Source organism: Protopterus annectens, chromosome 7.part0 (assembly GCF_019279795.1).
Source record: "Protopterus annectens isolate FY-2018-M chromosome 7.part0, PAN1.0, whole genome shotgun sequence".
NCBI lineage: Eukaryota > Metazoa > Chordata > Ceratodontiformes > Protopteridae > Protopterus > Protopterus annectens.
This window is the reverse complement of record NC_056739.1, coordinates 282,934,814-282,962,147: the sequence shown is the minus strand read 5'-3', so window position 1 is coordinate 282,962,147 and position 27,334 is coordinate 282,934,814.

The following is a 27,334-nucleotide window of genomic DNA, read 5'->3' as shown; positions in this document are numbered from 1 at the left end:
GCTTTTGTTGCTGTCATGGGTTGGACGGTGGTGTTGGTGTGTCATTGGGTTGTATTTCTACTGCTGATACTTCGGTGGGAGGTGGGGTTGGCACTTGTTCCTCTTTGCAGGGGAGGCCCCATTATGGACATTTGTGTCCTGCATGGACACTTGACACGTGCCATATGTCCTGTGATATTAACACAGTCGTGTATTTCTTACCTTCATTACTACTTGCATGTTACAGGCATTTTGTATCTGGTACACATGACTATTATATTGGATAGCTTAAGCTATTCACATGCTATGCAATAACCATTCATTCCTGCATATACGTGTTATTCTATCCTTTGCATTGGCCGTGCGTGTATTACCATACAGATCCACACATCTGTGAGTGATGTCCCACCTTGACAATCTGTGCATGTGGCAACCCTGCTGGGGTGGCCTGCTTGGTGGACGGCTATTCCGCCCTGTGTATTGTGTTTGGCATGTCTGCATAGCTACTCATCAGTACCGTGGCTGCACATACTGCTTTGTCCGGATGTGTACAGGTATGGACACCGTGGCGTGTGAACACCTATGGGGTTAAGACAGGTCAGTAACCACATGCGGGATGTACACATTCTGCCAGCACATTCACATGCAGCCATTTGGATTTCAATACCTGGGATGGGATGTTGACATATGTGGGGTACATATTTGCAAGCCTGTCACTGCCTAGGACAATAGTTCCTACTACATATGGGGTATACCCGCTCTGTGTAGGTGTGCAGCTGTGCATGGCTGCTAGCTGGATTGGGTGGACATTCGGACATGGGTGCGGGTTACGTGCTATGACGGGGTTGTTGTGTATTACATTTGCATGCATGGGTTCTGCTTCTGGATATTCCGATTCGGCATATGCCATCCTATGTGTATGTGACAGTTACGTTGCTGTGTATGGCACATTTTCCTGTACATATGTTTGTGTGTGTTTGGGATTTCTGGTTACTTTATGGTTGTTATATGGCCACGACTGCCCGGCTGTGTGCTATCACTACCACTGTGGGACTGCTGGTGACTGTGCCCATGGGGCTGGTCGTGTGTATTTGCGGCGCGCTGATATGATGCAGTACACCTCTGCTGGGTATGACTGCTGACAGTGCAATACATAACGGACACAGTATTCTGAGTATCATGTGTTCCATGAACGGGAACATTTTGTATGTCGTGCATTTATGTTTTGGATCTCCATTTTGTGTGGACGGGTACTATGTAGCATACTTTGCATACGTTTCATTGTCCACGGACACTGGTAGGTGCGGTTACTATTGCAGGCGGCCTGTCAGCCTCAGCACATTAGGTTGCTCATCGCCTGCCGACTTGGCCACACCTCCGAGCGCAACCTAGTTAGGCTCCCTGGACTCGTGCACGTGCCCTATGCACGTGGTTGTGGTTGCAGTGCACACTCATTACTATGCATGTGGTGCTGCTATGCCATTTGTACGCTGCACGGCTGGCGCAGGACTTACACCGGCCTTGCGCCGAGCTTCATGAATCCGGGGGTGTGTCTTGATGTTTTCTGTTTCCTCTAACATTTCTCCAAGGTACAGCAATCTCAGAGCAGGTTCATGCAATAACAACTTTAAAGGAGAGCAGTGATGAGCAACATTTGCTTTGCTCATGCTGTATTTTTTTTTAATTATGAATTATGGAGCTCACACTTAAATGTCTCGGAATTACAATAGTGAGCCTGCATTTGCTTATATGACAAACGTATGCTTTCAAAATTTCCTGCAGTAATCATTAAACTATCTTGTAGGCATCCTGCAGACATCAACACAATATGCCATGACAGAGACCACCTATTTTCTACCTTGAATGTGGCCATGAATTCTTTTTAGTAAGATCAACCTCTTTTTGAGGTGGTAAATAATGATGCAGAGAACGTCCATGCAAAGCCACCTTTGAAACTGTCATCAGTGGAGAAATCTAAGCATATAACTCTGCCCACAATATTTTCTGCAGTGCCTGCAGCTGATTAATGATCTTATATGCCCTGGTCTAACAGAGACAGAAAAAAAATTGGAGAAAAGTGTGGCTTAGTGTCCTTGTTTAGGAAGTCATCTTGCAGGCAGTTTTTGTGCTGAAAGTTCCTGCACAAAATTCCTTTGACTCTCTTACTACTGATGCATTTGACATAGATATCTCTTGCAGCATGGGAAAGTTAGGACTTCCCTTTCTGCTCCTATCAAATATGATTAATACAAAGGTGACAGGTTCATGGGCCCAAAGCAGAAATGATATAGCAAACTATGGAGAAAGAAAAATTCTCTGACTTGAACTAGACCATGCAACATAACTGGCCTAAAGCTTTATGTGAGCAGTTTACCTTTCCAGTCTATGTTTGACCAGCACACCTATTCACACAGGTAACAAGTTATGAATATGAGGTTTTGGATTTCCTAGACTTGTGAGCATGAATAAGGCCCTACACCTTGCACTATGAAGTGACTTGGCTCTTCCTCCACAGATATTACTGAATGCAAATAGTGTAGCTCACATGAACAACACACAGGTAAGGCAATGCAATGATTTTGGAGTAACTTTAAACCAGTTTATTTTGTACACCAGTTAGACATATGTGATCATGATGGCTAGTGGAGAGTAATCACTGGATATTATCTCATGGGTGCTATGAGCTTCTTTGCACCATTCCCCAGAAGTTTTATTCACAAAAGACCATCCTATAGGCAGAGATTTCTGATGGTCTGATGCACATGTGTGTACATTGCATTAAGTTTGAAATTTTCTTACAAGCTTTAATAGATCTGGGGGAAGGATGGTATTGCTTAAGCATGTGATACAGATTAGTGAACATGCTGTATTACATAGGATTGGAGTGTGAGACTAGAGAATTCATGAAGCTCAAGTTTGCCGACAATGCTAGGAGGTGATTATACTGGCCATGTCCTTTAAGCTGTCACCTAAGGGTCACATGATTTGCACAGTTAGGTCTTGGAATGAGAGTGACATATGCCACATACATCTTTGAGGTGTTAGATTAGTATTTACCTTACTTATACTTACAAGCTGCATCAATGTATTTAATTTAGATATTCTCTCATAAATACGTGTTCAGTTTGTGATTGTGTTTTGACAGAATATTGATATGCATATTTTGAGACTGCTGCACTTTGCTGCTTTTTTTCATCTTCCTTAAGATCCTTTCTATAATGAAACTTTTTTGTTTTGAAATAGAAAAAAAATCAGATGTACTGTTAGTAGTAAAAAGTGGAGTATATTATAGATACATGGCTTACTATTAGGAGAAAAGCCCTGAACCCCAACAACCCTGAATGTCTATACCATTGTCAAGATCACTGAACTTTGAGAGGGGGCAGGAGAAACCTCATACTTCACTGATCATGCACATAATGTTACCCTTGTTTGATTCAGGAATCAGTGACTTTGCTTTGAGTCAGATATCAATGAGAAATTAATCAATGTAAACTTGTGCTCCAATATCTGAGTACACATTGTAGTAACTAGTATTGTAAGTAATTTCTAGCCCTCGATGCTAATCATTATATCTAGACTGGCGTCCTCTGATTAACTGAACCTCATATACATATATATGCATGTGTACACATACATAAACACACATATACAAGAATATGTGCATATAGCCTTCTGTGTGGAGTCTGCATGTCTTCCCCACGGTCGAGTGCATTTGAAAGACATGCCTGAATGGGCGTGCCTTCGTTGAAGGTTGGGTGTTGAGCTAGCACCTTGACACCATAAAAAAATCTACTGCCAATCATTAGAGGACCAGAGTTGCACTGTGGCGACCCCTAACCGGGAAAAGCAGAAAGAAAAACAACAACATCTTATAGAGAGTGGAGAAGGACTATGTTATATGCAAACATGGCTTACAGACAGCTGTAAAAGAAGACTTGCCCCTATATTATTACATGTACTGGAGATCATTAATAGCCGAAGAAGCACATACAATGCACAAATGCAGCAGCTTCTGAAGTCAATGTAGTAGCTAGGTAGGTTCTGAGAGAATAATTAGAGCTGTCATGAATTCTAAAATACCTTGTACTAGACTGGAAGTAAATCTCATTTGAGTGGTACTACATTGCTCAACTCTCCACAACCACCTTTAAATAGGATGTGAGTGGTTGGAGCAAGAAGGAGTTCACAAGCCATAATTTCACAGACTGGATTATGTAATTTGAGATGGTGGTTTAAAACTGGTCTCTCATGGATGCCTCCCAAGTGTCCTTTTTACCATGTCACAATTGGTGAGTGAATAATGTGTTTGAAAGTTGTGCAATAGCTACAGATTTTGTTTTATAGTCTTTAACTGGATAATTTAAGTCTGTATGAACAATTCAGTTGCTTACTTGCTGCCTTTGTAGCTATCTGGGCATATGCTAGCATTGTCATTTGTCAACTCATGGAACTTTTAGGTATTGTACTTCCTGTAATATTACATCCTTTATATGAAAAAGGATGAACCCATGCTAGAAGATTTTTTGAAAATAGTGCATTAACTCAGAGTGGAGTTATAATTTGAAGTAATTTACATCTTGAATATTCTGAATTCTGCCTTGTATTCCATCTGATAACATATATTTATTTTATTTATTTATTTATTTGACATTTGTTAACCAGGATAGTCCATCTGAGCAAAAGCCCTTTTTCAGTGGAAGCCTGGGGAGAAAAGCTCCACAGTTCAAGTAAGCAAGAAAAATTTACAAAATTGAAGTTGAATACAGTGAGAAAATATACAATAAAACAGTTAGGCAAATGCAGATAAAGCTTGACAGTATGATATAGTAAGAGGCATTATAACATTGAAGAAAAAAACATAGCAAAGAAACATACAATAACACATTTGAATGAATTTACATAACACATTGGGTTATCTTCAAAGGGTAATTGTACAATACAGAGCAGATGTTAAGTGAGTTATGGTAGTGGGGAAGGGAGGAATAGAGAGTATAGTGATAGAGAAAGGGGTGGATTCATGTGGGATGATTACACACGCAAATCCATGTGTTATTAAGGCACCTTTTGAGAGTTTTCTTGAATTCGTGGATGTGGGAAATATTTCTAAGGGCCATAGGGAGCCTGTTCCATGCAAGGGCATGGAAGTATCTGTAGAAATTCTATCCAGTAGACTTTTTAGGTTTGTGAATTTGTAAGAGACGTTGGTCAGAGCTCCTGAGGGATCGAGGGGGCTTACAGAGGGAGACAAGTAAGAAAATGCTAGGGCAAGAGGAGGTCTTATTCAAAATAGTATGGATAATGAGAAGTTGGGTAAATAAGAGTCGGTTAGAAACTCTAGCCAGCTGAGTGTCTAGAGAGTGTATCGGTGGTGTAATCTTCAGGGCAGATTGGCTACAAATTTAGCAACTTTGTTGTAGGTTTTTTCAAGTTTGGAAAGTAGTGAGGGCTGTAAGTTGGTTAAAATTTGAGAACTGTAAAAGAGGTTGGGGCTATTGAGATCCTGGAGTTGGGTGTGAGGAACCTTTTGTTTTTATAGAGTAAACCATGCTTTTGGTGGGTTTTCTTGATACATTTAAGTACATGAAGGTCAAATTTTAGTTGACCATCCACTATTACTCCAAGCAGTTTAGTGTGGGATTCAGCTATGATCATAGTGTTGTTAAGGGAAGAGATGGCGAATGAGTATTTAAGATGGTAAAGGGATTTTGGGAGAAAGAGAAGATGTTTTGTCTTTGTAGGGTTTAGTATGAGTTTGTTGTTTGTAAGCCATGTTTCAGTGAGGTTGAAAGATGTTTGTGTCAGGGTTAGCAGGTCAGTGGGGCTGTCAGCAATAGAAATAATGGTGGAGTCATCTGAGTACTGTATGAGTGAAGACTGAGGACATAATGTGTGAAGTTGGTTAGTAAAATGTTAAAAAGGAGGCACCTAAAATAGAGCCCATTTTGATGGGGTGAAAATGAGAATGAGCAGACAGCTATTTCCTGGTTCAATAGCTACCTCACAAACAGACTGCAATCTGTAAAATGCAGAGGTTGAGTTGAGAGAGTTTTGAGTGGAGGGTGGTGTGTGAGACAGTGTCAAAGGCTTTGGAGAGATTTAAAAAGATGCTAAACACTACTTTATCATTGTCTCTAGCAAAAGAGATGGAGTTAGTAAAGGAAATAAGTCCAGTACTGGTGCTGTGGAAGCCATGTTGAGTAGGGGTAACTAAGTTTTCATGAGTAAGATAAGCTGAGATTTGTTTATGAACACAGTGCTCAAGAATTTTGGAGAGGGGAGAGAGTATGGCAATAGGTCAATAATTAGAGAGCTCAACAGAATTTCCACCTTTGTGGATTGGTATAGTGTGAAACTTTTTCCAGTGGGCAGGAACGGTGAATTCACGAATTGAGTAGTTTATGAGGAAGGAGACAGGATATGCTATGGAGTCAACAGCAGCCTTTAGGAAGAGAGGAGGCAGGTTGTCAGCTGAAGGGGAACATGATTTAAGTTTGATAAGAAGTTTTTTGATGTAGCTGATTGGAACGGGTTTTAGTGAGAAAGGACTGTTTTGCAGTTGGTGGCTGGTAGGGGGTCTTGGGCTGGTTGGGTGGACAGTTTGCATAAGTCTGCTGATGGTATCTATGAAGTATGAATTGAAAACTGAAGCAGTTTCTAGGAGTGTGTTATTGGGGCAGGGGTTGGGAGTTGAAGGATTTCCTGGTTGGAGAATTTTGTTGACAGTATTCCAAAATATTTTAGGATTTCTGGGTTCAATATCTTGGGGTGAGACGTAATAATTCTTTTTGTCAGAGTTTATATGTTTTTTGGTTAAATTTTGGAGTTCCATGTATTGTTGGTAGTGTGTGGGAGACTTGGTCTTAGTCCAGAGTTTCCAGGTGCAATCTGTGTTATGAATAAGAGACCGAGTAGAGTTGGAGAGCCAAGGGGAACACCGTGATTTGACTCAGACAGTTCTGGGATGGACAAGGGAGTTTAGAATGTTTAGAAAGATGGAGTTGAATTGAAGGATAGCTTCATCTAGAGGTAGGGAAGAGAGGAAAAAATAGTCAATAGCAGAGAGAAAATTACTGAATGTATTTGGTTTGAAGTTGGCTACCATTCTACACTCTTTACATTTATGAGGTCTAGAGTGGTGGGGAGAGAAAATTTGGACATGCATAAGGGAGTGGTCACTGACTGAGTCTGGTAGGGATTCATGGTGGTGATAGAGTCAGGATTAGAGGCAAGTATCCAATCCAAGATAGAGCAAGTATCTGTGGGTTTATGAATAAAGTGGGTGAAGAGATAATTTGGGTGTATCCGTATAGGTTTATACTTATGGTGTGCGAGTTAGAGATGAGGGTGAGCCAATTGATGTTAACATCACCTAGTATTATTGTTTCATTATGTATATTGTCAGACATACACAGTAGGATTTGTTCTAATAGGGGTATGTTCTCTATAAGGGGAATATAGATTGTGACTATGGTTAGAGTTTTATGATTGTTGAGTTGGCAGTTCGCAAGAATAAGTTCAGCTAGGTGAAAGAGGGGGTTAATTGGGGGAGATATGGACAGGAGGTGAGAGTATATAAAGGCAATGCCTCCATCTTTTTTGTGCATTCTGTCTAGGTGTAGACTGTTGTAACAAGAGGGTAGAAATGCTTTGTCTACATTATTTGGTTTGAACTATGTTTCAGAAAGACTAAATATCTTGGGGGAGTATGGGGCTTTCCAGGTGTGGAATTCTGTTATCTTGTTAAGAATGCTATGGATTGAATAGAAGGAAAGATGTTTGAGACTAGGTTTAGGTACCTGCTGAAGTGTTTGTGAGTTATAGATAGGACTTGATGAGTGAGTGTGTGGGCCAGGTTTGGATGAGTGTCATCTGAGAGTTGAAGGATGTTTAGTGAGAGGAAGAGAAGTGATGTATAGGGTAGAGTGAGTGAAGTTTCTGTTTAATTCTGTGGAATGAAGGGAATTTTGGAGACAGTTTGATTTTGGGGAGATTGAATTCAGTACAGAAGAAGAGTGAGAGAGAAAAGCGAGAGGTGTAGTGGCTGCTGGTGTCAATTGTGTTATGAGAGGAGGTGGGAGTAGAGGGGAGTAGGTTTAGCTGGGTGTGGTAGGAAGTAAGGCTGTTTAGGAGAAGAAGATGAAATAATAAGAAGATAGGGAGAAACATATTGGAGGGTGTACAGAATATGAAAGGGGTCACCCTTTTTATGCTAAGCAGAACATCTATAAGGATCAGTTAGTGAGGGCTTCTAGAATGTGTTCAGACTTTGACAGTCTTAAAACTGAAATAGATCTTAGAACTTCTATGTTTTTTGGAAAGAGGATACTGCACTAGGTTGTTAGAAAAAAAAACATCTAATGAGATTTTAAACTGGCGAGGTACACAATTCAAACCGCTATTAGGTTTAGATGAGAACCTCCTTCCCCCTCATGACAATTCAATCCATGGCTAGGTGGTGGACCCTTATTCAAATTCATTTGTTATCACCTTTTGGCTTTTGTCAAACAAAATAAAAACAATTAGTAGGCAAAATTGGAATATTCAAGATAGATGAACACCTTTATAAATCCTTGGGGGATTCTCCACATTTTGTTTACAAAACTAGACGTAACATAAAAAAAAACCTTTATGAACATCAACCATTATTAAGCAACTACAAGTCACAAAAAGGTACTAGAAGATGTGGTGCATGCATTCAATATAAACATGTTAGAACAAGAACACATTACAGTAGGTGATCCACCTCATATTATTTATTTAGGTGATAGACATTGTGGTTCTAAAGGGGTTGTGTGTATTGCTGTGTGTAAAGATGGTCCAGTTTTCTGTGTTGGAAAAACCGAAAGAAAGTTTTGAAAAATAATTTACAAACACACCTATTCTAGCTCTAAAATAAATATTAATGATTCTTTATTTAAACACACTGATGAATGCCCCACCTTTTCAAAATTTTACTTTGGTATCTTGGAACTGGTTCTCTATAACAATCGGAGGAGTCACTGGTAAATTGAACTAGAACTCAAGAAACTTATATGGCAGTTAAATCATAATGCTTCAGTTTATCCCGGCTTTAAAGACCACACATTTGTTGTTCCTGTACTTGAACTTAGAGCAGCCAACTTGTGATTGTTTTTTTATTGACTGTCAAGTGGTTTTATTTAAACTACTTTTACTTTTTTGATTGTTGTTTTATGTTTTTTTATCTGGCAACATATTATTGGATTACTGTGTGTTTTTCATGTAATTTCTTGTTTTTGGGAAAGTGTCTTTTTAAAAATTTGATTTAATAATTAACTGTTTAATTGATTTCACTATTTAAGGAGATGTAATGCATTCTCTTATTTGTTCTAAAGGAGTCCACATGTATTGGGATGAAAGCGCTTAACTGTTTTATTAAAATTATACTTGTGTTTTCATCAGTGTTGATCTCTGCTTTTGTCGGGTAATGGTTGTATTGTGGTGTTTTCTCCCATTTGACACTTGACACTACATGAGCCATTTTGTTTGGTTACTGGTCTTTGTTCCTGATGTAAAAGCAAAGACTGGCTTTGAGTAGTGGTGAGAAGGTGGGGTAGCAGCATAAGTCAAATATAAGGTTTTATGGTAACAGCAGAAGTCAAACATGAGAACTCCAAATGTGATTAATAATAAGTGAGAACACCAGTTTATAGGCAGCAGATGAAACACTAGGTCTTGGCTTGTTTGTGTGTATGTAATCATAACACTGCATTCTAATGCAGCATCAAAAAGAAGATTAAAGAAGAAAAGGAAAGGGTAGCACCTCTTTTTAGTGGCAGATTTGTAGAGTTCCAAAAACAGTAATAAATAATCAAATGAAAGCAGAACAAAAAAGGATGCATTGCAAAATTAAAACAGAAAGGCTAGAGGCAGTATACATGAATTTGTTTAGCCCTGTGGCTGTTCAGTCTTGCTGCAATACAACATAATCTTGTGAGACACAACGGATGTTCATTTAACAGTTTTATGCCCAGTGGCAATTGTAATATATCCAGAATTTTATGAATACTTATGTATGTTTTATTTAAAGGTATCGGCCAGAGGAATGCAATACGATTGGAAATTAACAGCTTTCTCTCAAACATAGGATTGCTATATTACAGGTAACAGTAGATTCCCAGGATTTACTGTAAGTATTATAATAATGACTACAGGATTACAGAGAAATCCGTCAAACTATACTTATAAGATAAATGCTTTAAAACATGTGTGTTAGGTGTATTTGAAAGACTGCCAACTTTTGGTTTCTACATTATGTTTGATGTAGAGAAATCCCATCAGGAGTTAACCTAAGGTCCTATATCAGTTAAAAGTAGTGACTGTGCTTGGCCTCCAGTGTGACCCCCTTACTTCAGATGTCCAGTTGGCAACTAGATAGTGCCTATGAAGAAAACATGACCGCTTAAGTATGACATCTTTAAAGGACAAGCTTCAAACAAATTATTTAAAGTTAAACTTATGATAGGAAACAGAGCAGATGTTTAAAAAGTTTAACTTTTACAGTAAGATGATCACATATTTTGATAACATGGCCGATTGAAACATTATAGACACCAATGACATCACTCATATAAATGGGCGAGATATGCTAGGGGCAGTACTTAAAACTATACTTCATAGCTTCATGATTTGAGATTAATTATATTTATAGTAATTGTGTGCAGTTTGTTCAGTCTCACCCTGTGATTTTGCTTTTTTTTGCCTGGTTATTCCTGGTTTCATTTCTCTTTCCCAAATCAGGCTAGTTAGAAGCTTGAATTTATAACTAAAAACAGTGTTTGTTAACTAATGTGTTTTGCATTTAGGTTTACAATGCAGTAAAATGTAATATTTTGTGTAGGTGCAAGGGCTCTGCCCTATGCTTACCTAGTCTTGGTAGCACAGTGAGTCGTAATAGCTCTCCACTGATTCTTTAATGGAGTGAATGTTGTTCCTTTTCGTTACTGAAATTGAAAATTCCACCTATTGCTTAGTTCCTGTTTTTTTTTTATACTTCTCATTGTTCGAATCAGACTGACCTGAAGTTTGTAAAAACGTGTGCTAAATCTCCTCCCTGTTTATATGTGACTGAAAATATGCCTAAATATTTAAATCTAGCCTGATAATCTTCAAGATTTCATACACATCCATACCAACTTTCTGAAGGAAATTTCATCTTGTAACAATACTGCAAAATGAAATCTTTGACATATTCTTTCAGGGTACCTCAAAGTATATTAGAGGAGACTCCCACGTAACACCAAAACTTATATTTACCAACTACACACCCATATAATGGTGCAGAAAGTACAAATTCCATTACTGGTAAAAGTGGCTTTTAGTGAAATTACTTTGTGATATTGGCACTAGCTGAAAGTGCATCTTTACACCCATCTGGCTTCTTTAAATACCACTTTAATAAACCTTTGCATTCCATTGAGTTTATGCAGGAAACGGATCATAAAAGTTGACACAAAAAACAAGAAACAAGTGCCACCCCAAAAAGGAAATCAGTAAAATAGAAAAGCACTTGTGAAGCAGTGTGTTCAGTGCAAAATAAGCAATGTTTTAAAAGGGCAGCAAAAAACGTAATGCTTTAACTGAATCACCGCATTTTCATTTCAAGATTTCTTCAGATTTTGCATTAGACATACTGCTTCACTAGTGTTTTTGTATTTTACTATTTTATATAAATGGACCAGAAGTTGTGGCAATTTATTTAGATATTTTTAAAACAAAACATTTTTCCCCACATATTCCTTCCTTGATGGTGCAACTCTTTTTTTCATCCTATAAGGTTATTATAGTCTTTGACAGCATTGTCGGACCTTAAAGGTCAATCTTTCATCCTCATTAGTGTGCAGATCTGTGAGTGCGTGTGTCTATCCTCTCATTCATAAGATTAAACATGTGAAAATAATTATGAACCGGGTTTATCAGGTTTGCAAATAAATTAGTAAAATATGCAATGGTAAGGTTAATGGTTAAAGGTGAGAACTCACTGTTTACATACAGGTTCAAAATACAGGTGCACTGAAGTTCAAGACCACATATAAAAGGTAACCAATGAAATACTGTCACTGAGAAAGTATGTAGATCATCATGCAGCTTAATTATTTATGGACTTGTCTGCTGAGAGTACATTACAAAAACAGATGCACTGAAAATATAGACAAAATTAATTAGCATACAGAGGCTGCTAGTACTGAAAAACCCGCTGTGTCAGAAATATAATTTATCACATTTGTGGCACTGGAGTATAATAAATTTGAATTAACGGTGCACCCTGACTACAGTGTCATGCCAGAGGCTGGAAGCTTAGAAACTTGTCAGAAGACATATGGCATATACATTAAATGTTTTTTTTTTCCCCATTAGCTGTGTGGCTTTACCATACTATTAATTAGAAAAGAAAGAATGATGAAAAACAAAAGTGCATGCACCAAAAATGTTTTCACTCTATTGTTTGAAGGAATTAGTGAACCATTCTTGGTGGCAGGTTTAAATGCTACATATTGGAGATTGATACTTAATAGTGATTGAATTTCTACCTCTGTCACTTTATAAACTATGCCCCTTATACTATGTCATCTTTCAAATGATGTTAAGAAGTATTTCTCTCCTCTGTTTGCTGATGTAGTGACTTCTAGTGTACATAGTGTATATATTTAGTATTTAGCTTTTATGGTTGTTTTCTTTTTTATATCTATTGTACAGTTATGTTTTTGACATGTTGTATTACTGTTATTATTGAAAAACTGAATAAAGAGATTTTCGAAAAAAAATGTGCAATCACTAATGTGTAATTCCCATGGCAGGTATTTAAAGATTGCAATTACAGTTTCTCGGGATGCAATCATCTTGGGAATTTGAATACGTAACTACCAAGAGTGGAGGGTAGAATCCTAACCCTCTGTATTGGAGAGGGCATGTGGGTGCTGATCCCCTCCCTGGCAAGAATGCTTTTATACCTTTGTTGTAGTTTTTAATTTTAACAAATGCTTCTGTTTTGTGGCCGAGCTTATGTGTGCTGACACAACAGTTGCAGTTTTGTCACAGAGCCTACAGTTTCAGTCACATCTCACTAGGGCTAAATAACTGATAATGAAAAAACAAGAACCTATCTAAGCAACAGACATATTGCCACAAGGGTTTAAGCCAGTGAAGCCCAAATGCCTGCAACTTTGACCTTGTTTAGGTGTCAGAAATATACCTAGATTAAATTACTAAATTCATCATCAGTTACTGCCATTTTGAATGAAATAAAATGGATGAAATATGAGTTGTTCATTAATAAAATATAACACTTTTTCTTGAATGTGATGACATCCTTCTCTTCACAAACACCTGTTATTACTATATCCTGCTTTGGCATAAGGCACCTTAGAGGATCATAAGTAGTTACTAAGCATGCAGTCCAGGTGATCGTTAATGAGCTTAGCTTAAATTTCTAATTCTCCCATAGTACAGTCTGGATGAGTGACTTGCTCAAAGTAATGCAAGAAGCAAAATGAAAGCAGGAGTCATACCGTGAACAACAAGAAGTAGCTTTTTAACAGCTCTTAGTCTTAATCCGCTGTGCAAATTCCCAGACAAAGCAAATGTGTTGAGGTAAAGCAATATCTCACCTTGATGCATTCACTTTATACAAAGTTTTTTCACCAGAATATGCATTGGTTTTTGAGTTAAAATGTTATTGATTGTAATGCCTGCTGTCCTCTATATTTACATGGCTTAAGAAAGACATTACAAGTATGTTCCTTTTTCGTTAAAATTAATATTCTTGAATGTTGTGCTGTGCATGTTGTCCTCCATATTTACTTTTTGGAGACATAAAGTTGCTTACACTTTTCCAGAAAGAGTAATTATTAGCTTTACTGATTCTCAGTAGCATAAAGTTTCTGAAAGTGCTGTTTATGGTGCAAAGTCACTAAGAATACAAACATCCAGTCATTCCTCATTATAGGTTGTCTGCACGGTCAATAAACATGCTTATATATGTATTATGCATATCCCTCTGACATCTGCTGATTATTAGCTCATTGGAATGTGAAGAACAGCTAGCACAAATCATTGTTTGTATGTGCAGCACTATTGCAAGTTATGTTTGCACGGGAGTATAAACTGTTGCCTGAAGGTGGAAAAAAAAAAATCTGTTAAAATTTGCATTATGCAGCCTTATGCATAGTGTAAACTAGTCAGCATAATTTTCAGCCACTTACTATGGAAGGTGTATTATATGCAATGCAGCAGACTCCGTATTAACTGCGTGTATAATTGGGGTGGAGTGTTAGATTAAGGATTCCACAGCATTTTTTTTGCAGAATGTACATGCATGTTGCACACAATAATAATTTGCTAAATTATGAAGGAAAAATTATTTGAATTATATGAAAGATTATTTAAAGGGTTGACAATAGCTGAATTCATATCCTCACCAGTAAATGAGGTCAGCAGTGGCCTTAGGTCAATTGGTGCCCTAGGCAAAAGGGCTCCAAGGCACTCCCCCGACACACCACTCGGTCTACCTACACCAAATGATTACTGGAAAAGCACCCCTGCTAGAGTGGCACCCTAGGTGGCTGCCTTGTTGGCCTATGCCTAAGACCAGCTATGGATGAGGTTTGGTAACAGACCGATTTGTCCAGAGACATCTTCAAGTGGGGCTATATAATATAGTAGCAGGAATTAAGAGAATGGGGGGAGGATAGGGTTAAAGGGAAATGAGGGACGATAGGGAGGAAATGAGTTAAGGGTAGGGAGTGGCTTAAAGGGTTTAGGCAAGTGTAACTGTTGTAGGAATCACATTTTGGTGTGAACTTCCTACATGCAGGTAGTACGCTCAAGACGACCATGGGTAGTGTTGTGTTGCAGTAGGCCTTGGAAGGAATTTGCTAAGGTATGAGAGGAGCCATATGAAGTATTTTTTTATGTGGGGCTCCAAACTGTAATTGGGTTGAGTCAAGGGGATTTTGAAGGAGTGAGCCATTGTTATTAGCTTGTCCAGAGTTATTGCATTGTTACTGGTATGGTTGACAGCCTTGAGGATTGGTTTTCATAGATGTTCATAGATGTTCATAGATTAGTACTAGGCTAACTGCATTTGTGGGCCATTTTAAGCCTAGCCAAGCATCCCATGTGAGAATCAAACCCTGCACCTTGTATCTGTAAGGCACACACCTTAACCATTATGCCAGCCTCCCACCCATTTCATTTGTTAGTGACATCAGATTGCTACTGTGATTAATGGAGCTTACCCGGTAGGAGTCTGTGAGGTGGAATGTGAGTTTGCTTCACTGAATGGATAACTTCATTGAGCTGATTCAGTTTTCCTTAAGGGTACTGGACTGCTGTACTTTGTAGTGCGATATTCTGGCTGGTCTTGGCATGTGGGTTTGTGACAGGTGTTCGTTACTGCACATGTATGAGCAGTAGTAGTACCGAACAGGAACTTGTGGCAAGGTATTTAATGACTGTTTCTTTCCTTCATTAAATTTATTACAATAGAATTACTAGTGGCCTAGAAGTTGTGGTATTGCACACACACACAGACAAAAAAAAAATTGCAGAATGTCAGGGTTGCTGCAAGTGAAAATGCATAGTAGGTAGGTGACACTGATAATAGTTAAGGTTATGCAGGTGTTTTCATTAAGCTTTTGTTCCTTGCACTCTTCTTACTTTGGCTTTTGCAGTGTTATGCTTGGAAAGTATTTAGTTTCACTAAAGCATAGATAGGGATCTCAGAGTGATGGATGATTATTTATGTAAGGCTCTCGGCTTGTTGTTCCTGGGGAGCTCCAGGTGAGGATAGGATACGGAGCCTACATGTGCAGGATTTCTTGCCGGTTGTAAAGGCATCTATCTTGGGGAGAAAGGCTGGTTTTCATGTATGGCTGTGACAAGGGACAAAGTGACAAGATGGTTGGATGGATGTACAGTACTCAAACAACATCCATCTTGTCATCAAAGATTGTATTTTCCGGGTTTTCTTATGGGTTAGAATAGCTTGGAATGAGTACTTTCCACTTAATTATTTTGCAGGTTTTTCTGATAGTCCCAGGAGCTATTTTGCAGGCTTCCATTTATCATTGCTCTCTGCGCATGCACGTTGGTGTTTAGCCATTAGATGGGAGAGGGGTTGCTTCTGCAGAATGCTCCAAGTTTTGCCTCAGATTATTGATCTGTTCCTTATAAAATATGCAATTTTCTGGCAAGTCACTGGGTTAGTCTGTGGATTCATGTCACTAAATAATGATACACATTGGTGTTTCAGGCTTTGTATCCTTCATGAAAATGCATGCTAAGAGAACTCCATTATTTTAGCAACTTTCTAAATTTATAAGAGACTCTATTGATGGGGGGTTTGCGAGGAATGGCATTTGCGGAGGGAGGTGGTGGAGGACTCTGCTATGGTGGTTTTGGTGGTTCAGTGTTGGGGTGGTTGGCTGAGCTCTCATCTTGGTTGGGATATTTTCATGGGCTTCAAGATATCCGTGAATAACAATGGCTTACACACATTGATGTGCCATTTGGGCATACCTCTCAACTGTCCTTGGAACTGTTGCACCTAATCTCATGTTGCCAAGCAAGTAGCGCATCGGGTATGCATGCTTGGCTTTGATTTTAAGATTGTGGGGAGGTGGCATTGTGTAACAGGTAGGTGGTATGCTGACTGCCATATAGTTATATTTAATACTTAATTTGTTATTTGTAAATGGGGAAATGTTGATTTAATTTAACATTCAGTTGCTACATGCATGGTTGGGCTATAAAAATGCGTACATCAGGGAGTAGTCCATCCTTGGAGTTATGTAATTTGTGTAAAATGCAGGGTATATTGTCTGCTTATTTTTGTTTGTGATTTTGCAGGTTTACAAGGGAACAACTGCTAAGCTTGGTTTGGACCTGTGGGATGAGTGGTGCGGTATGTGTGATGTTGGGGAAAGCATGTATGGCTTTGTCATGGGCAGTTGTGCTGTGACACCTTTTTTCATTCATTTATGATTCTGCTTTGCTTGATAGAGTTACATGAGTGTCTGGTTGTGAAGCTTAGATAATAAAAAAAAAAAACGAGAGAGAGAGAGAGAGAGAGAGAGAGAGAGAGAGAGATTGCATTCTGGTCACTACCTGTCTGTGTCGGTTCCTCTTCTCTCCGTTCTTTGTGTATGACAGAGATGGGTTTTTTGCAAGGTTTTGAGATGTCATTCTGATGGAATGACTTTGTAAGGTAATGGATTCTTGTGTGGATTTTGATTGTTGGAGTCATACACAATGGGGTTGCAGAGGAAGGTAGGTTTGGGTGAAGGTAATGCGGAGCTGGGGGTTGTGTATTAGGAATTTGGGGTTACAGGTGGGATAGAATCACAATGATCATAAGAGCATAGGAAGCTATGACGTTAATGGTTTTAGGGCCCTGGTAGAATAGCCACATTCAATTTCCTATTTCCCCATATGGCTCCTTCTGTCCTTCGAGGGACATGGTTGGAACCCTAGGGTAAATGTATAGTCCCTCATCCAGTTGTTTGGTAAATGCATAGTTATATGTTTCATGTTGTTTTGTCATTGAATGTAAGGTGACACATTGAAAGGGAAGCTTTAAAGGAGGAAGCCAAGGGTCAGCAGTGCATTAAGGATGTTGAGTTCTGGTAGATGCATCACATTGCTCATAGGAATTTCATTGATTTCAAATGTGACAGGAGGGTTGGGCCATATTTTGTGGGGATTGGTTGGTGCCTTGGCTGTCAGAAGGGTGGGTTGTCTGTATAAGGGATGTGGGACTTTGAAGTTGGCTCCAAGTTAGCAGCCATCAGTTTTGCATAGAAAGTTGGGGGAATGGGGGCCCATTCTCACTTCACTGATATGATAGTGGTAGAGTTTGTTGGTGCTGGCAGCTGAGGTATGTCAGGTGGGGGTTAGAAGGATTAGATGCTTGTGACAGGATCATGGGGCTGGCTTATAAGTAAATTCTATGGTAAAGGGGTATTATATTGGTCAAATTGTGTTGCAGCCTCCAAGGGTAGGAATAGTGGGTTGGCTTGAGTAAGTTGGCTCAGGCTTGTGAGATAGGTGGGGTGTTTTGTGAAGGAGGATTTAGCTCCAATTTACTGCAAGGTTTTATGGGAGTCAGGGTCGAGTTAATTTACTAAATCCTGGATGGTGGCTCATGCGCGTAGAGTAGATGTTATATGGGGAATACTGGCTGACCTTGCTCATGAAAGAAAGTTGGTTGCTGGGGTCTGGTGTATGGAGGGTCAGTTCTATAGATAGTGCCGTTACAGTTTTGTGGATGTATTGATGTCATTAACCAGGGGTATTAATTGCCAACTGTGTGGATGGTTGATATGATGGGGGATTATTAGGCAATTGCTCCATTAGGAAAGGAAATGGCAGTTTGGTCAAAAGTAATTCTCTTGGGTGATCAAGAGGTGCCAGTTAGGCATGATGGCATGTTACTGACCTTTGACCTGGGGACATTGGGCATTTCCAATATTTGGTGGTATACTAGGCTTGGGTGGTTTTTGCCTGTCTTGGGTTTGCTGTTTGCAGTGCATTTGGGGTCATACTGGTAAAAGGCCACAATGGTGGTTTCAATGTCTTATTGCTTATAATGGGTTGGTGTGATGGCAAGATTTCTAGCAAATGAAAATTTGAAGAAGAGGTCTCATGGGGTTATTATATTCATTGGGCCTTAAAATGGGGCTGCAATTTGATGTGAGGGTATGCAATTGCCTTTGCATGATTTCAAGTGGCAATGGGCTTAGTGTTTGGTTGTCTATTTGGCTGGTAATGACCCAGGAATCATTACAAAGCTTTTATTGGTATGCTAGTTGGGTAACTGAGTATTTCACTCATATACATTGAGCATCCTAGGTTATGAGGTTATGGTTTGTTACTTTAGCATTTGAGACGGATCAGTGGTTTGTTTTCATCTGTTTAAGCAACTGGCTAACTCTGTTCTTTATGTGATAGGGATTTGAGAGGTGATGGCATGGATACAGTTTGGTTAGGCAGGATGGGGTACACCAAATGATGTTTGGCTTAATGCCTTTTTATTGCTGGTTAGGTTGTTGGAAGTTTGGTCAGAGAGAGGGGGAATAGCCTGGTCAGGCTGGTGGGCAGAGAAGAGGGGCAGGCTTGCCCTCTCCTGTTCCCTCTCTTGTGTTGGATGTTCAATTCAATGAGTTGGGGAAGGAAAGTGAGTGGTTGGATGCTGCTTGATAAGTAAATAAGCAAGCAGAGATGAGCTGCTTATTTGGTTGGACATGTAATTCAATAAATGGTAACTGAAGTGAGTGTTGGTATGCTGCTTCATAAGTAAGCAAGTGGAGGTATGGATACTGCTTACTGGTCAGGATGAGTGGGGTCACACTGTCCTTTTTTAATGTTACATGGATGTTATCCTCACCTATACCATGTGTTGGTTGTAATTAATAAATATTGGTTAACAATCATGTTTATGGAAGTTTAATAAAGGTCATCAAATGTCATTCAGTGTGATGTGTTTATTGAAGGTGATTGGGACAGCTGTCCTTAATGGAGTCAGTACTAGTGATCATCCTTTGTGCAACTCTGTTACAGCTGATCCAAACAGAATTCTGTTTCTGGGTTGAACAAGCCACTTAGATGGAATGGCCAGTTATGAAAAGAGCAGCTACTGCAACAAAAGGTCTGCATGGGTTTGTAAAGAGTGCAAAAGTTTCATCTCCTGCGAGTGCAAATGGTTCATCTCCTGTCCCCAAATGCATGTATTTAGGTGGATCTGTGCTCCTGCAAATTGCCCAAAGTATGTGTTTGACTAAGTGTTTGTGTGTTTGTGGACTACCTTAGACTGACCTCCTTTCCAGGAATGTTTTGGTGCATTACTCCCATTGTTTGTTTATCTAGGATACAGCTTCTACCCACAGCTCTTAATGGGACAAAGCAGATATCAGACAATGAGTTAATTATAGGTTCATAGGTTGGTACTAGGCTATGGGCCATAGGGCCTATACAAGCCTAGCCATAACAATTCCCTGGACATTCTTCCCACAATATTTACTTCTCTGGACCCCTGCCTAGCAGGGCGACTGACAGGATCCCTAGGGTAAATTTCCTATCTCCCATACAATCATCAAGGTTCCTTTTGAAGAGGGCCAATGAGGCGCTCTGCTTGACATGTATGGGCAGTCTATTCCAGAGTATGGGGGGGTCTCTGGGTCAGGAACCTATCCCTCCAGCATGTTTTGTTCATTGTGATGACAAGGTTTAGATCCCTGGAGCATGTGGCTCTGAGGGATTTGGATTTGTTTAAGTGGAGCATGTCCAACAGCTCAGGGTTTGACATGGCCTTGTATGTTAAGCAGAGATCGCCTCTGAGTAGACGATATGCCACAGAGTATAGCTGGAGTTTTTTAGACAGTCAGCATATGGCATCTGCTTTAGGCCTGTGATTCTTTTAGTGAGGTATTTCTGTGGCCTTTCCAGCTGTTGCAGATGTCTTGTGAGGTACATACCAAATGGGGCATTATACTCTATAATGGGGCTAATGAGGGATGTGTACAGTGGGACAATGACCTCCTTTTTTCCTGGATGAAAAGCCCTTAGTGATGAGGTGTACCACATAGAAGGATTTCCTGACTGTTGTGGCGATGTGGTTATCGAAAGTGAGACCACTGTCCACCTGTGTCCCTAAGTCTCTCATCACACTTTCATTGTTTAGTATCCTGCCACCTATGTGGTAATTCATGGGTACATGTTTTTTTCCAAAGGGGATACATTTCTTGGCATTAAGCTTGAGCCCATGGCTCTGGCACCAGGCATCTGTTTCTGTAAGGCCCTTTTGTAGAATATCCACATAATTTGGGGATTCAATAATGGCTCCCAGTTTGCAGTCATCTGCGGACTTTGTTAGCCAGCATCCCTTAGTGTTGGCCTGTACTTCAGAGATGTAGAAGCCAAACAAGAGTGGTCCCAGGACTGAACCCTGAGGTACTCCACTTGTCATTTGTCTGGAGCTGGATTTGGAGTCAGCTACTTTTACAGTCTGGGTTCTGTCAATAAGCCAGTTGGCAACCCAACGAGTGACATAGGGATTTATGCCCAGCTTAGTAAGTTTATCTATGATTCCAGAGTGGAGGATGGTGTTGAAGGCCTTGGCGAGGTCCAGATAGGCTGTGTGGACCGCCTTACCCTCGTCCAAAGATATGGAGACTGATTCAAAGAAGTCAATCAGATTCAGAAGACAAGATCGGCCCTTCACAAACCCAAACTGGGTGGTGTCCAGTGTTTGAAGGTTGCCAATGTCTTTGTTTATAAGTTCCATGATAATACGTTCCATGCCTTAGCAGATCAGGCCTGTCAGACTGATGGGACGGTAGTTCCCAGGATCCAAGGCAGATCCCCCCTTGTGGAGTGGGATAACTGTAGCTGAATGTCTCAGCACTGCTGCAAGTGCAAAGCTTTGCAGATTTCTTTTAATGAAAGTGAAACAGTTCTTAAAACTGAAACTCAATGATATCTGCTTCAAGATGTAAACAATATCAGTGGTTCAGTGTTGGAATGAGTTCACTGACTGTTGCAGATAACACACTTGTTCATAGAAGTGTGTAACTGCTTTTTACAACTGTCACATAGAAATAAATTTTGCCCGACTGCATAAACTGATAGAGTGGAGTAATCAGGGTTGCCAGACGTCCCTATTTGGGCGGGAGTGTCCTGAGATCAGCAGCCTGATCCCGAGTCCCACTCTGCTGGTTTAAATCCCGGCCAGCCTTCATTTTGTTTTTTTTTTTTTTTTTTTTTTTTTGATTGGCCCGTATACCTGGCATACGGGCCAATCAAAAATCGCTAAACACGGAGCTTCTTGTGTTCCGCATTAAACAGAAGTAGCTCCATGTTTAACGATTTTTAATTGGCCCGTATGCCGGTATACGGGCTAATCAAAAATCACTAAACACGGAGCTACTTCTGTTGAATGCGGAACTGCAATGTTCCGCATTAAACACGAGAAGCTCCGTGTTTAGCGATTTTTGATTGGCCCGTATGCCGGTATACGGGCCAATCAAAAATCTCTAAATACGGGGCGACTTGTGTTGAATGCGGAACTGCAATGCATTAAACACTAGAAGCTCTGTGCTTAGTGCAGAGCTACTGTTCTTTAATGTGGAAATCTGTTCCGCATGAAAGACCTTTTTTTTTTGGTCTTTACTTGCCGTGAAAGACCTTTTTTTTTTTTGTCCCTACCTGGCTGGTTGGAAATCTGGCAATCCTGGGAGTAATGCACATGTTTTTCAGTCACATGTATATACATAATTTTATTTATCAACATCCTATATGTATCGTTAAGAGCTGCATGATTAAGCATCCCAGAACTGGTATCAGACACACACACAACTATGTGATTGTTTTACTACAACCTTACAAGGAAACAATAAATTTTGAACATACTATGACAACAAAAAAATTTTTTTGCAGGGCATCCCTGTAACTGTCCTACCACTGCTGCTTAATTTGACATAATATCAGTGACCTAGTAGGGGAAATTCTCTGACATTTGCAATTTATGAATTAGTATATAATGCATCAAAATTCTACCTGACATTATCACTAGTGAGTCTAGAACAGTAATGTATTGCAGCCCTGTCTTGCTTCCATCACTGAGCATTTATCACCATCCTATTAGTGTCATCAGCCTCATTCATATGAAACAAAGAAAAGAATAATTATACTGCATGCACAAAAATACATACTCAGACCCCAGAGAAACAGCTTTACTCAATTAAATCAAAACTATACAAATTAATTTAAACATATTGGGATTAAAAAAACATTAAAATGTAAAAGCATGCCAGAGAATCACACTTGCCAACTAAAGTTTGTCATCTTGAACTTATCACAGTCAAGTCAAGAACATCTAGAATCACCTCTGCTGGATAAACAGACTTTAATAATTAAAAACTAGTCTTATGACATTTCTTTTTCTGTTAAAAAAGTTTTGTTTTATAATAGACACCATTGTAAATAGTTGTTTTGTTCTTTTAGTTATGTCTGCTTGTTTTATAATATTTCTGTTATCATACATTAACATTTTGTTGTTAAAATTTTCAATAAAAACAATTGAGGTATAGAAGTGTAACTCCCTGAGTGCAATGCAGGGGACCAGGTTTAGACTAGTGGTCCCCAATGCAAACTGCTTGTTGGAAAAATAGCATTACTGGCAAAGTTAATTTGATTCAAATGACTATATGCAATGTTACATTAACTAAAATACAACTATTGTATAAAAAAAAAACAAAAGGAAAAAAGTAAACAAGACATGCAAAGGTTGGGTCCTATCAGGGTTTTTTTACCTTATCAATATAGTACACAATTTTATAGGATTATGTGCCTTTATCCAAATTAAACTGGACGTTTCCTGATGTTTGCTAAAACTTTAAATATAATAGATGGGGCATAGCAATATCTATCAGGTAAACCAGAGCTTCAGTCATAGAGCCTGGTACAGTACACCTGTGTAAGGATAACATGCAATTCATGAGGAGGGTTAAATGATGTGCCCTCTTGAACTGTTAGATGAATGTGTACGTGCACAGTGCAATATTTGAGGACACAGCTGCATTCACTGCGGACCACTGGTAGACAGCACTTGTGGCAGAATTCTGGTGTCCTTTGCCAGTTAGCCATTCCTGAATAATGGATCTTGGTTACACTTTGTATTCTTTGACTGGTTAGTTAATTATTCTGTTTAGGTTTGATTTATTTATTTATTTGTTTTTATTTATTTATTTACATTTGTTGACCTGGAGTCTCTGACTGGACGTAGGTCCATTTTCAGTGAAGGCTCGGGGGAGAAAAGCTCCACATTTAAAATATACAGACAGTAGTTACATTGGATTTACATAGCGATTAACAATTTGATTAACATAGCAATTAATTACAGACATAGTATAATTATACATATAGTATACATTGATAACTGAGGTAGACCAATGATCCACTGAAGACTGATTTCAGAATGAACGTTTACAACAGAATGAACAAGAAGACATTTGTTGAGCAAGCAGTCTGTTTATACAAGGAGCAGTGGCTGTTAAAATATGGACAGAGGAATGGACAGTGGATAATCTTAGGGGGGTTGCTGTGTATGGATAAGGAAAGATAATGAGGAGAGGTGATGAGAAGGCATGATTAATAAAGTTCAGCTGCAATAAGTGAATATTAAAGCTATAAGAAAGCAGACATGTTGCATGAATGTAATTAATATTATGTTGGAGAAACCGTGGAAATCTGCATCTTTTGGGAATGATGTTCGATTTGCTTTACCTGAGATGTAGGAGGTAAGTAGAGCCACTTATGGTAGGTGGGGTGGATGGCCAAAGCATTGGTGCACATATGGAGAAGCCGGGGTCAGTACATTTCCTAGTAAGAAAGTTGTTTAAGGAAAGCATGGCTTGATATGGTTGAGATTCCTACAAGATACATGAAGGAGTTTTGGTTTAGTTGTTTTAATAGAAGGATGCCAAACAGGAGTTGAACCCTCTGTATCACTCGTAGCTGGATTGCCTTGTGATAACTAAACAGTGCTGTTCTTTTTTTGGTGGTACAGAGATTCTTTATTTATTTATTTTATTTTACATTTGTTAACCAGGATAGTCCATCTGGATACATGTCCATTTTCAGTGGAAGCCCGGGGAGAATAGCTCCAAAGAGACAATTTACAAGACATACAGACATTGATTAAAAACATTTTTCAACTAGGTCCACTAAGAATTTCTAGATGAGAACACAAATTCAGTGTCATGCTATAGATAGGCACATTTATCAGTAGGTTTGTAAACAGCAGTAAAGCAAGCAAATTAACGCAAATATATTCTAATTCTTTTGTTGTGGTGAACAAGTTTATATAGTTGAGTCAAAAGATTATTTATTAAGGCAAGAGTTGCATTAGTATAGGAGTGGGACTGGAGTTAGTCTGGTGTGGAGCAGGGACAAATTTTGCTGGCAGTTGTCTGTAGAGAGGGAAGAGTTTTTATTTCATGCCAACCCAGTTAGTGGTAGGGCAAATCTGACTTGTGCTAACAGTATGCGTTTCCCTATAGCTTTTCTGTTTAAACAAAATAAGTGTGAGATCTTCCATGCCCAATAAAGGGTATTGTTATATCTTTGCTTTTAGTATTTTCAATATGTATTTGAAAGATGAGGAGTTGATCTAGCCAGATAAGGTAGTTTAATGAGGTATGGCTTTTGAGGAACTTTATCTTGAAGAATTATGATGTTAGATGAAGTGGTATTGTGTTTTTTGTGGATATGATCAGCGTGAATTTATTCTTAAGGTTTAATAGAAGTTTCCTATAATTTAGAGAACCAAACCAAGAAGAAACTTTGCAGAGTGGAGGGTGTGATGTTCATTTCCTGAATTATGTTAAGCAGCTAGTTCATTAATAAAAATCAAACTGTACAATACATGCTACAAAATAATAAAATAGAATGGAAAATAGTAGGTAGTCTACAGTTGAGTTAAAATGGTAGGTATTTCACAGTTCAGGTAAAAAATAAATAACCACATCATCAGCATATAGTATGACTGCAAGATATCGAATGCCTGAGGTGAGGTTATTGATGAAGAAAGAGATTAGTAGTGGGGAATAACCGACCGTTGGGGAACTCCATTGATTAGAGATGTATTGGGTAAACAGATACAGCCTATTTTAACACTGAATATACAGAGGGAAAAGACGTCAAGGAACCAAAAATGAAGATTTTGTCTGATACCATGTACTTAAAGAGCAGTATGGAGGATTGGGTGGTTAACCATGTCCACAGCCTGGGTGAATTCTGCAAATATAGCTCTCGCTCTGGTTAGTTTACCTTGTCCCTAATCATGAGGATATCCTTATTTAGCATCCATATACCAGTCATTGTGCTATGGTTGGCACAGAATTCATGCTGGTTGGGGCACAGGAGTGCTTGGTCTGAGATATGTTTGGGTAGTTGCTAATATGGTGGGAATTTTTGTACTTTACCTTGGGTTGGGAATATTGAAATGTGTGAAATAAGCACATTCTGGGTTATTTGCCTAAAGAAAAAGTTTAGTGATAGTATCATGCCATATTTTAGGGAGGATGTTTTGGCAGGAACAAAGGTTGTAGATGCATTTTATTAGTAGTGATTATATGCTCTGTAAATGCTTTTATAAACCATGACATCTAATCCTGGTTGACTGCCACTGGGGATTTTGATTGTCTATATAAGTTTTGGTTAATGCTTTGGAGTAAAATAATGGGAAGAATTTGGAGGGGGGGGGGCTGGGGTCTTGAGTAGCTGCATTTGGAACAGTTGTGTGGGTGCTATGGTAAATTGCACAGGAAGCAGTCTGGAGAGAGCAGATTATTGGGAATGTTGTCGATGATGTTGGTTCAAAATGCCATATTTTTTCTTTCCTATTATTTGATTACTTTGGGACCAGATGTTTTTTTGGTTGGTTGATAAGTGTGGATTTTTGGTGATGTATGTAGGTGCCTCTGTCTTCTGATGTTTATTTTGGGTAGGTTACACAGATTAATGATTTTTTGTTTAGTGTCTGGTATGTTGTTTTTGTTTACATAATTTCCTGGCTTTGTGCATAAGGCTTTAGTAGGGCCTATAGTTCTTTGGTCAGCCATCTGTTTTGATTTGATTTGTCAGGTTTAGTTGTCAGGGGGAACTTATTCTTTATTTAGAAAAGAATGCTAGCTGGAGATAAGACAGCTGATTAAAAGTCAAGTCTCATTAGTATAGTCTCCTTGTTTGAGTGTGGCTTGCAGTTTGGAGAAGTCTTTGCTGGTTTAGATCATAAGGTTATTGTTCTTAGCTGGCTGGTTTAGAGTATGGTGCATTTTATAGTGTAGATTGTTTGACAGTGGTCACAAAAGAAAGTGGGAAGATTTGGAGGCTGCTGAAGTCATAATATTTGTAATCAGTAGATCTAAGAGGGAATGATTATTTAATTTGTAGTTACCTCTGGTAGATGTCTGAGATGTCTTGGTTAAACTGAGATAACTAATTTGTTCAAATAGGTCAGGATTGTTTTTGTTGAACAGGTTTAAGTCAAAACCTCACAAAATGTTTGTTTTTTAAATTGATTAGTTGTTTTACTTTCCTTAGGAGTGGAGGGTATTGTAACCCTTTTGCTGACTGATCAGTTTGTATTATAGTCTGATGTGGATTTGGCTTGTGCATATGTTTGTAATTACATGTGTTGTTTATACAAGATCATTGCTCTTCCAACTGATGTAGCATTTATTCTCTTGTTAAGTAGGTGTTTGTAGCCTTAGAGATGGGAATGGAGATAAGGAGTGCTTGTTTAATCCAAATATCAATGGTAACAGTGATGTCTGTA